The 9,841-nt window shown below is 40.2% G+C and overlaps 1 non-coding gene across 1 annotated transcript; it reads left to right on the forward strand.

The window, feature by feature from the left end:
- Nucleotides 1–293: 293 nt before the first annotated feature.
- LOC112793619 (small nucleolar RNA R71) lies at nucleotides 294–400 on the forward strand. Its single transcript, XR_003198317.1, has one exon. It is a non-coding gene; the product is annotated as a small nucleolar RNA R71 (small nucleolar RNA).
- The last annotated feature ends 9,441 nt before the right edge of the window (nucleotides 401–9,841 follow it).

Below are 9,841 nucleotides of genomic sequence, written 5' to 3' on the forward strand. Positions count from 1 at the left end.
TGGCTATTGCAACTTGGTTTTCCTCCACCTTCTTAGTGAGATCTGCTAGCTGCTTGGTGATCATCTTATTTTGAGCTAGCAATGCATCCATGTGGTTCAACTCTATTACTCCTCTAGTGTTACTTCTTTCGGAGGCATAGAACTAGTCATTCTGAGCAACTGTTTCAATGACATCTATGGCTTCTTCAATGGTTTTCTTCTTGTTTAGAGAGCCTCCTGATGAATGATCTACGGCCTTCTTTGACTCATAGGAAAGACCTTCATAGAAAATATAAAGTTGAACCCATTCATTGAACATATCTGGTGGGCATCTTCTTGTTAAGTCCTTGAATCTCTCCCATGCTTCATAGAGAGTCTCACCATCTTGCTGCCTAAACGTCTGCACCTCAGCTCTCAGCCTGTTGATTCTTTGAGGAGGGTAAAATCTTGCCAAAAATTCGTTCACCACATCTTTCCAATTTGTTAAGCTCTACTTTGGGAAGGATTCAAGCCATTTGGATGCCTTGTCCCTGAGTGAAAAAGAGAACAAGAGCAGCCTATAGACATCCGGGTGGACTCCATTAGAGTTCACAGTGTCACAAATTCTCAGGAAGGTGGTTAGGTGTTGATTGGGATCTTCTTGAGCTCTTCCTCCAAATGAACAATTATTCTGAACAAGGGTGATGAGCTGGGATTTTAGTTCAAAGTTGTTGGCATGTATGGTGGGCTTCTAGATGCTACTTCCACAGTTTCCTGGATTATGATTAATATAGGAGCCTAGAACTCTCCTTTCTTGCCCAGCACGATTTGCAGGGCCTTCTCTAGCATGGTTGTGAGCTTCTTCTTCATGATTGTTTTCCAAATTCTCTTCCATGTTGGGTTCAAAGTACTCTTCCTCTTCCTCAGCACCAACAATTCCTTTCCCTCTTACTTCCCTCCTTAGTCTCCAGAGGGTCCTTTTAGGTTATGAATCGAAGATAATTGAAGCTCCCTCTCTTCTCCCTGTCATGCAATAGACAAAACTCACAGCAAGAGATAAAATGAAGAGATTATTCCTGTTAGAGGAATTGTTAGTGTGAGTGATGCAAATTATCAAACAGTTAGTGGGTTAGTGAGCAGAATTGTGATTAACAAAGAATGAAAGAAAACAAAGAGGGTAAAGGCGATGAGGAAGAAACTAAACAAACTGATGGAAATTGACTGAATCAAATAAACAAATAAAGAAAAAGAAAAATGCTCAATCTAGTGAACTTCCAACTTCTAATGAGATATGATCTAAATTTATGATACATAAAAACTTGTCTCTCAACAAATTTCCCTTTGGCAAGTATACCGAATTGTCGTCAAGTAAAAACTCACAATAGAGTGAGGTCGAATCCCACAAGGATTGATTGGTCAAGCAACTTTAATTGGAAGATTATGCTAGTTGAGCTAAACATGATGTAGTTGAGAATTACAGAAAATTAAATGGCAGGAAAGTAAATAACAGAAAATAAAGTGCAAAATCTTAAATGGGGATTTGGGGCAATGAGCATGAAAATAAATGACAGAAAGTAAAGAGAATGGGTAAGATCAGAAATAGGGAAATCATTGGGTTCAGGAGATGTTGCATTCTTCGGATCAAGTTCATTCTCATCTCTTCCTCAATCAATGCATTCATTGATCTCCTTGGTAATCTTAAGTGATTGGATCCCAATTCCTTGGCAATCCAATCTCTCTAAGCTTGAACAATTGCCCTATTCCTTGATTTAATTGCTCATGGGAAGAGATGAAGTATGGTCACTGATTATACCACATGTATTTCCAAATCAAAGTGTTGGGAGGATTACATGTCACTATATCCGCCCAAACCCCAATTTGGTCCAACATGAGAAAGCATTTCTAGCATGATCTCCTCATCCCTTTTCCAAGGCTTAGAGGAGATCTAATTATGGAGAGTTTGTTTCCCAAGATAACAATCCAATTAGATGAAGATCAAAAGCTTTCTAGTAAGATCAAGTGAAAAGAAAGAAGAAGAAGAATGAAAACTATAATTGATCCATCAAATTACAACAGAGCTCCCTAACCCAATGAAAGGGGTTTAGTTGTTCATGGCTCTGGAAATCAAAAATGGCAGAAAAGAAGAATCCATGCTAAAAGTACAGAAAAGTAAATATACAGAGGTAGTTCTCCCAAGTGCCAAGCTCCTCTATAGTTCAAAACTACTCCTATATATACTACTCCTCTTGATCTTCTAGTGAGTTCTTCAAGTCTTGGATGTGGGCTCTGGAACTTTGAGTTGAAGCAGTTCTAATCTTTAGTGGGCCCAGCTTGCAGAGAAGTATGAATTAGGCATGGGCGTTAGTGAGATTAACGCTAAGTGACATTGTTGGTTCAAGAACGTTAGTGGCAATCACTTTTTCCACTAACGTTCCACCCTCAAAAACCTCACGTTAACTCCAATGTTAGTGGCACTAACGTGACAACTAACGTTGCCTTCTAGATCTTTGTTAACGTTATTGGGACACACTTTTCCCAATAATGTTGGCTTATACCCCTTTCGCAAGCGTTATTGGGACTCACCTTTCCCAATAACGTTGCTTTGTGCCTTTTGTCCCTACATTAGAGTTCACGTTAGTGTAACTAACGTGGCTCTTAACGTGGGTATGCTTCACCTTCGAGAGCGTTAGTGACACTTACCTTTGTCACTAACGCTCCAAATGCCCCTACTCTCCAGGTCAGAGCTCACGTTAACTAAGTTAACGTGACTCTTAACGTAGTAGAGAATGCCATCTTCCAATGTTAGTGACAAAAGTGAGTATCACTAACATTGGCTCATCAATCCTCAACTCCACGTTAACTCTCATGTTAGTGGTCTTAACGTGACCACTAACGTAGGCAATGCTAGTTGATCCAACGTTAGTGACAAAGGTGAGTGTCACTCACGTTGGCATTGTTCTTCTCTTCCACGTTAGAGTTCACGTTAACTAAGTTAACGTGACTCTTAACGTGGCTCATTGCCAAGTTTTGGAACGTTAATGGTGTTCACTTTCACCGCTAACGTTGGAGCAGAACGTTATTGGTGTTCACGTTTTCCCCTAACATTGGAGTTCTCTTTTGTCTCAACGTTAACTGCCACGTTAACTTAGTTAACGTGGCAATTAACGTGAGCTATTGATGGCTTCGCAGGCATTATTGGTGATCACTTTTCTCATTAACGTTGCAAGCTATTTACCATTCCATGTTAGTGTTCACGTTAACTAGATTAACGTGAGTACCAACGTGGTTCTTCCTTGCTTTCTTTGCCCTGAAATCAAGCAAATAAAGTGCATCAAAGCTCTAGCCAAAGTCATGAGATTATGCATCATCAAGTTATCATGCAATTCTAGCAAAATCCTCATGAAATCATATGAAATTCATAATAGTTGCTTGAATCAAGTTGTAAGTGTATTTTCATCCAAAACTTGCCTTATTCACTAAGAAAATGCATGAAACTACCCTAGAACAGTAAAGAAAAGGTTAGTAAAATTGGCCTAGATGCCCTGGCATCAATTTATCAAAAGCAAAGACAATGGCAAGTAATTCCTTCTCTGTAGTGGTATAATAAATGACATGCACCAATTTATCCTTCCTCTATCCTAAAACAGCACCCATAGCAAAATCTAATGCATCACACATCAACTCAAAGTGTAGATCCCAGCATGGTGGTGCTATGATAGGTGCAGAGGAAAGTTTGTTCTTAAGCTCTTCAAAGGCTAACATGCATTCATTATAAAAAAAAAGCACATTAGAGACAAGTAGGTTGCTCAATGGCTTGGCAACCTTAGAGAAGTCTCTAATAAACCTCCTATAGAAACCAGCGTGTCCCAAAAAGCTTTTGATTGCTTTGACATTGCAAGGTGGAGGTAACTTTTCAATTACCTCTACCTTTGCCCTGTCTACTTCTATGCCCTTCTTTGAGATTTTATGACCAAGGACCACTCCTTCTATAACCATGAAATGGCATTTTTCCCAGTTTAAAACAAGGTTGGTCTCTTGGCATCTCTTTAGCACCAGGGCTAAGTGATGCAAGCAATCAGAATATGTGTTACTAAATACAGAGAAGTCATCCATAAACACCTCGATGAACCTCTCAGTCATGTCCAAAAATATGGAGAGCATGCACCTTTGGAATGTTGCAAGTGCATTGCACAGCCCAAAGGGCATCCTCCTGTAAGCAAAAACATCATATGGACAAGTAAATGAAGTTTTCTCCTGGTCCTTTAGGTCTACAACTATTTGGTTGTAACCCGAATAACCGTCAAGAAAGCAGCAATATTCATGTCCAGCCAGCCTCTCGAGCATTTGGTCCATGAATGGTAGGGGAAGTGGTCCTTCCTGGTGGCTTTATTGAGCTTCCTGTAGTCGATGCACATGCGCCAACCAGTCACTGTTCTTGTTGGTATCAGCTCATTCTTCTCATTTGGTACAACAGTGATTCCTCCTTTCTTCAACACTTCTTTCTGGACTACCTCATTTATGGTTGGATCAACCTTCTTTGTTGTTGCCTTGAAGGCTTGGCACCCTCCTCAAGTAGGATCTTGTGCATACACATTGAAGGGTTGATCCCTTTTAAATCTGTGAGTGTCCAGCCTATAGCATCCTTGTGTTGTTTCAGCACTTAGATGAGCTCCTCTTCTTGCTCCTTGCTCAAGCTTGAGTTGATGATCACTGGGTAGGTGTCGTTGTCACCTAGATAGGCATACTTCAAGCTTGGAGGTAGGTTTTTTAGCTCTAGTTTCGGTGCCTCTTCTTCATTGTTATCTTTGTGGTTTGTCATGATTGAACTTCTCATGGTTCCTTGTGGTGGTTCTTCACGTGGTGCTTGTTGCTCCAATTCCATACTTCCTTCATATTGCTCTTCTTCCAAAACTCCTTGGACTATTTGTTCTATGGTGTCCACCATCATGCATTCTCCTATTGCTTCATTGGGATAACTCATTGCCTTAAAGACATTGAAGACCATCTTTTCCTCATGTAATCTCAAAACTAGTTCTCCTTTTTACACATCAACGATGGCTATAGCAGTAGCTAGGAATGACCTTCCTAGGATAATTGAAGTGTTTGCCTCTTCTTCCATATCCAGCACAACAAAGTCAGCTGGGAAGATAAATTCTCCCACCTTCACCAATAAATCTTCCACCACTCAATGTGGAAACTTGAATGTTCTGTCAGCTAGTTGGAGTGCCATTCTTGTTGGTTTGGCTTCCTCAATTCTCATCCTTCTCATCATGTTCAAGAACATGAGATTGATGCTAGCTCCCAAGTCACACAAAGCCTTTTCAATAGTGATATCCCCTATGATGTAGGGGATTTGGAAACTCCAAAGGTCCTTCATTTTCTGAGGGAGTTTCTTTTGTATGATGGCATTATATTACTCACTTAGGACTACAGTCTCCTTTTCACCCCAGTTTCTTTTTCTTGCCATGAGCTCCTTCAAGAACTTTGCGTAGAGGGGCATTTGCTCCAATGCTTCAGCAAATGGTATGTTGATTTGGAGCTTTTTGAAGATTTCCAAAAATCTGGAGAACTGGTTGTCCTTCCCATCCTTCCTCAGACTTTGTGGGTATGGTGCCTTTGGTGCATAAGGCTTCAAGATTGGCTTTGGTGAAGATGGGCTAGGGGCTTCTTCTTTCTTACTATTTTTAGGCTTTTCTGCAGCTTCTTCTTCGTGGTTTTCCTGGTTTTGGGTGGCTTCTTCTATCACTTTTCCACTTCTAAGTGTGATGGCCTTGCATTCCCCTCTTGGGTTGGCCATGGTGTCACTTGGAAATGTGTGTGTAGGCATTGGGATTTGCTTGGATAAGAACCCTACTTGTGCTTCCAGTTTTGAGATTGTTGCACCTTAGTTCTTCAAATTCGACCTGTATTCTTCTTGGTTGGCATCTATCTTCTTTTTAGCTTAGGCTTGCCTTTCTAAGAGGGTGGAAATGGCTCCTATGAGCTGTGATGATAGCTGTGCTATTGCGGCCTCTACTCTCTCAAAGTTACCCTTGATTTTACATGGTTGTGAGGTTGGGGTTAGTGTATCTTGATGGTGGTGTGTTTTCTGGTTGGAAGGATATGATGTGTGAGGTGGATTATGGTAAAGTCTGCTGTTATTTGACTAATGGTTAGAGTTATGATTCTGGTATTGATTGGCTTGGTATGGTTTTGATGAGCGGATAATTTATACGCTTTTTGGCATTGTTTTTAGTATGTTTTTAGTATGAGCTAGTTAGTTTTTAGTATATTTTTATTAGTTTTTAGTTAAAATTCACTTTTCTAGACTTTACTATGAGTTTGTGTGTTTTTCTGTGATTTCAGGTATTTTCTGGCTGAAATTGAGGGTCCTGAGCAAAAATCTGATTCAGAGGCTGAAAAGGACTGCAGATGCTGTTGGATTCTGACCTCCCTGCACTCAAAGTGGATTTTCTGGAGATACAGAAGCCCAATTGGCGCGCTCTCAACGGCATTGGAAAGTAGACATCCTGGGCTTTCCAGCAATGTATAATAGTCCATACTTTGCCCGAGATTTGATGGCCCAAACCGGCGTTGCAAATCAGCCTCAAAATTTCCAGCGTTTAACGCTGGAACTGGCATAAAAATTGGAGTTAAACGCCCAAACTGGCATGAAAGCTGGCGTTTAACTCCAGAAATAGTCTCTACACATGAAAGCTTCAATGCTCAGCCCAAGCACACACTAAGTGGACCCAGAAGTGGATTTTTACATCATTTACTCATTTCTGTATACCCTAGGTTACTAGCTTACTATTAATAGGATCTTTTGACATTGTATCTGTACCTCATGACACTTTTACACGATTCTTTGTGTACCTTCCACAGCATGAGTCTCTAAACCCCATGGCTGGGGGTGAGGAGCTCTGTTGTGTCTTGATGGATTAATGCAATTACTACTGTTTTTCATTCAATCATGCTTGCTTCCATTCTAAGATATTACTTGTTCTTAAACCGGATGAATGTGATGATCCGTGACACTCATCATCATTCTCAACTATGAACGTGTGCCTGACAACCACCTCCGTTCTACCTTAGATTAAGTAGATATCTCTTGGATTCTTTAATCAGAATCTTCGTGGTATAAGCTAGAACTGATGGCGGCATTCAAGAGAATCCGGAAGGTCTAAACCTTGTCTGTGGTATTCTGAGTAGGATTCAATGATTGAATGACTGTGACGAGCTTCAAACTCCTGAGGGCGGGGCGTTAGTGACAGACGCAAAAGAATCACTAGATTCTATTCTGGCCTGATTGAGAACCGACAGATGGATAGCCGTGCCGTGACAGGGTGCGTTGAACATTTCCACTGAGAGGATGGGAGGTAGCCATTGACAACGGTGAAACCCTTACATACAGCTTGCCATGGAAGGAGCCTTGCGTGCTTGAAGAAGAAGACAGTAGGAAAGCAGAGATTCAGAAGATGGAGCATCTCCAAAACCTCAACATGTTCCCCATTACTGCAAAACAAGTACTTATTTCATGTTCTATTACTTTTCACAATCAACCTTGATAATTATTGATATCCTGACTAAGATTTACAAGATAACCATAGCTTGCTTCAAGCCGACAATCTCCGTGGGATCGACCCTTACTCACGTAAGGTATTACTTGGACGACCCAGTGCACTTGCTGGTTAGTTGTGCGGGGTTGCAAAAGTGTGATTGCAATTTCGTGCACCAAGTTTTTGGCGCCATTGCCGGGGATTGTTCGAGTTTGGACAACTGACGGCTTATCTTGTTGCTTAGATTAGGACTGTTTTATTTTTGTTGGTTTAGAGTCTTTTAGTTGAGTCTAGTTTCATATTTTAAGCTTGGTGTCAATTGCATGCTTTTGTTTTTCTTTTAATTTTCGAATTTGCATGTCCTTGGTCCGTTTTTGATCCGTAAAAATTCTAAGTTTGGTGTCCTCTTTGTGTTTTTCCCTTAAAATTTTCGAAAATTAGTGTTTGACTATCTAAAAATTTTAAGTTTGGTGTCATTTTGTTGTTTTTCTCTTTCCTCATTTCAAAAAAATCAAATCATTTTCATAAAAATTTTTCAATCATATCTTTCTAATTGCTAATCTCAAAATCTTTTCAATTAACTAATTGATTCAGTTTTCAATTTGCTTTGATCTTATTTTCTTTTAATTTTCGAATTTTTTTTATTTTATTTTCCTTTTGTTTTTATTTTATTTTTTCGGTTAACTCAAAAAAAATATATATATATATATATTTTTTATCTACTTGCAATTCATATCATATTCCCTTTCCCCATCATGGACCTAAGTGGAATTGAGCAGTCCAGAAGGACTCTGGGGTCATATGCTAACCCCATTACAACTGCATATGGGAGTAGCATCTGTACACCTCCCATCAAAGCAAGCAGCTTTGAACTAAATCCTCAACTCATTATCATAGTGCAGCAAAATTGCCAATATTCCGGTCTTCCACATGAAGAGCCTACTGAGTTTCTGGCACAGTTCTTACAAATTGCTGACACAATACATGATAAAGAGGTGGATCAGGATGTCTACAGACTATTACTGTTTCCATTTGCTATAAAAGATCAAGCTAAGAGGTGGTTGAATAACCAACCTACAGCAAGCATAAAGACATGGAAACAGTTATCAGACAAATTCCTGAATCACTTTTACCCTCCAAAGAGGATGACACAGCTAAGGCTGGACATCCAAGGCTTTAAACAAGAGGATAATGAATCCTTTTGTAATGCCTGGGAGAGGTATAGAGGTATGCTAAGAAAATGCCCCTCTGAAATGTTTTCAGAGTGGGTACAGTTAGACATCTTCTACTATGGGCTTACAGAAAAAGCTCAAATGTCTTTAGACCACTCAGCTGGTGGATCTATACACATGAGGAAGACAATTGAAGAGGCTCAAGAGCTTATAGACACTGTTGCTAGAAATCAATATTTGTACTCTAGCAATGAGTTCTCCCCAAAAGAGGAAGTCATGGCAGTAGCCACTGATCCTAATCCTCAAGAACAGATGATTGAGCTTAATCAACAATTGCTCCTGATGACAAAATAGTTAGTAAAATTTAAAGAGATGCTCCATGAAACTAAAGTTGCTAACAAGAACATAGAACTGCAGTTGAATCAAGCAAAACAGCAAATATCCAAACAGATAACAGAGGAATGCCAAGCAGTTCAACTGAGGAGTGGGAAGACATTGACTAACACTGCTCAAAGTAGCAAAAAGCCAAACAAGGAACAATTGACAGAGGATAACCAAACCACTGTCCAAAATCCCTCTGAGGACAGTAAGAGCCCAGAGAGGAATACTTTTGGCGTTCAAACGCCAGAAAAGGGGGAAAGCTGGCGTTAAACGCCCATTCCCTGCCCAGTTCTGGCGTTCAAACGCCAGAGAAGGGAGAGAAGTTGGCGTTAAACGCCCAATCTTCACCCAATTCTGGCGTTCAGACGCCAAGGGAGGATCAGACACCTGAGAGTGCTGATAGTAATTCCTCTAAAAAGGCTTCTTCAACCACTTCTGTAAGAAATAAACCTGCAGCATCTAAGGTTGAAGAATATAAAGCCAAGATGCCTTATCCTCAAAAACTCCGCCAAGCGGAACAGGATAAGCAATTTGCCCGCTTTGCAGACTATCTAAGGATTCTTGAAATAAAGATTCCGTTTGCAGAGGCACTTGAGCAAATACCTTCTTATGCTAAGTTCATGAAAGAAATCTTAAGTCATAAGAAGGATTGGAGAGAAACTGAAAAAGTATTTCTCACTGAAGAATGCAGTGCAGTCATTTTGAAAAGCTTACCAGAAAAGCTTCAAGATCCAGGAAGCTTTATGATACCATGCACATTAGAAGGTGCTTGCACCAAGATAGCCCTATGTG

The sequence above is a fragment of the Arachis hypogaea genome, chromosome 3, assembly GCF_003086295.3.
Source record: "Arachis hypogaea cultivar Tifrunner chromosome 3, arahy.Tifrunner.gnm2.J5K5, whole genome shotgun sequence".
Classification (NCBI taxonomy): Eukaryota; Viridiplantae; Streptophyta; class Magnoliopsida; order Fabales; family Fabaceae; genus Arachis; species Arachis hypogaea.